The sequence below is a fragment of the Aplysia californica genome, unplaced genomic scaffold (assembly GCF_000002075.1).
Source record: "Aplysia californica isolate F4 #8 unplaced genomic scaffold, AplCal3.0 scaffold00001, whole genome shotgun sequence".
Taxonomy (NCBI): Eukaryota; Metazoa; Mollusca; class Gastropoda; order Aplysiida; family Aplysiidae; genus Aplysia; species Aplysia californica.
Window position 1 is genome coordinate 1,656,690 of NW_004797271.1, and position 2,178 is coordinate 1,658,867.

Here is a 2,178-nt window from a genome sequence, read left to right on the forward strand (position 1 = left end):
CACACACACACACACACACACACACACACACACACACACACACACACACACTTGCACATACCTGTGTCGATGATAATCTAAGGTTTAGGCTCTTATTCGAGCGTTCGATTCCCGAATGGGGAGACGTCATTTTATCTAAATCCGTGTCTCTCAACTGTCATTCGGTACACTATGCTGTCTTTATTGGCTCTAACAGATAAGGCCGAAGCAGTCCACTTTTTAAATTATTCTAACTGCCCATGTCGATGTGAACCATTTACATGAACACCCGCTCATTCAAAGAGAAGAACCGAGTTTATTTTAGCAACTTACCTCAGACAACTAGATCTAGATTTCAACAGAAGATCTTTACCGATATCACTCCTTGTCTGAATCAGGTTGCATCTTCTCATCATGCAACTAAGTTATACACCCGTTTCTATAAATTATATTTGCATCCTCATTGGCACACACTCTTTAACACAGTGAATTTTATGTTCGGATACACTACGCACTGTTAGCCGACCGGAAAAACGCACACCCACAAACTCTCAAGCCTACAAAACCCTGGTGTGTTCGTGTCTTTCGACAAAAGTGTGTTCGTGTCTTTCGGCGCGACACAGTCGAGTGAAGACAGTCAACTCCTTACAACGGTCACAGATGAGTCAGCACGGCCCGTACGTCTGGGTGATGCCTGCTATAGAACGGGTTACGCCAAACTAGTTCATCTAGTACAGGTCTCAAACTTTTTTTATTCAGAGGGTCAGATGACTGAGAGAGGGATAAGTGCGGGCCAGGAAAGTACTTTGTCTTATACAAAGTGTCCCAAATTTCGCCGCACCTTCCCAAAAACCTTCTACAAGCACGGGAACTGACGATTTGAAGAAAGCACTAACTACGGAGTGTTAAAGATCACACCTGGAACACCCAAACGGATAAAAGACATCGTTCATGAGAGAGTCGATGCTTGTTCGGTAGATGAAGAAGCTCAATTCAAGCGTTTATTAAAGAGTAATATCAATCAAGCTGGGTTTTTTTATGAAGACCAGGACAGAACCCGACTTTTTGGACACCCTGTACAAAACGCCAAGTGCGGAAAATCTACCAAAATAAAATAAAAAAACAATCGTTGTTCATCATTAGACGTTCACAGAATACAAAATACGTAAATGATAAAGACAGAAAACAACAATATATTATATCTACCATTAAATATCAAATTATGTAATGTTGTAATAAGATAAGTATCTATAATACAACAGGTACAAGAGTGTGATATATTGGCTTGAAATATAATAAATGCACATTCATATCGCACGGTAGACTTCAGTCCAACGAAAAGACTGAATTGTTTGATGACCAAATCACGAGCTGGTTACAAACACATTTTCCAAGATTTTCGTTCTGTTATGTATGGGTTCATTATTATTTTTGAACCAGCATGGTGGCAGGCCAAGAGAACTGACCTTGCAGGCACGATCTGGCCCGTGGGTCGAACTTTGGGTACCCCTGCCTGACTTTGTGGTTAAGCTACCGGACTCGCAATTGGTCGCTTTCAAGAATAAGGGGGCCATCCCAAAAAATGCTGTTTTTGAGAAAATCGAAGGTAAAGTTTTTGCCCCTTGTTCAGTTTCTTTAAAAGACAATGAGGGTTTTTTCTATAACCCAACAAATGTACACACCAATGAAACCAAAGTTCTTCTAAAAGGTAGGCCAATGCCCACTTTTTTCTGGTAACCCCCGAAATCTGGGTTAGCCCGCTTGTCCTTAAAAGCGACCAATTGTTATGCTGCAGGTTTGGTAATTCGAGACTCACGGCAATTTTCTTGGAGAGCCTACACAGATGGGGGCGGGAAAAGATTTGGATTATATTAGCACCAGATGACAAATTATGGCCTACCCACGGGCGTACAGAAAGCAAAACAGATCAAAACAAATTCTAACTATACTCAGAAAATGGTTCTTATGAAGATCTTCAGCAACCTGACCTCGAACTTAGAGCCTCTGCTGATGTTACAGCCACGTTACTCCAAGGTACCTCCAAAATGTTTTGAACCGTATCTGTTTCTATTTATGGCACGTGTTCGTGTTCGTTGATTGCATGACTTGCTTTGAAAGCAAAATTAGAGACAAAGACACACACACACACACACACACACACACACACACAAACAGAGAGAGAGAGGGAGAGAGAGAGAG

General features: G+C 41.5%; 1 protein-coding gene across 1 annotated transcript in view; it reads right to left on the reverse strand.

Moving 5' to 3' along the window:
* LOC101858530 (chitinase-3-like protein 1) overlaps positions 1–1,107 on the reverse strand; it is a gene marked incomplete in the record, with an annotated part of 16,546 nt that extends 15,439 nt beyond the window's left edge. Inside the window, 1 exon segment of the mRNA XM_035968794.1 lies at positions 313–1,107.
* Positions 1,108–2,178: the final 1,071 nt, after the last annotated feature.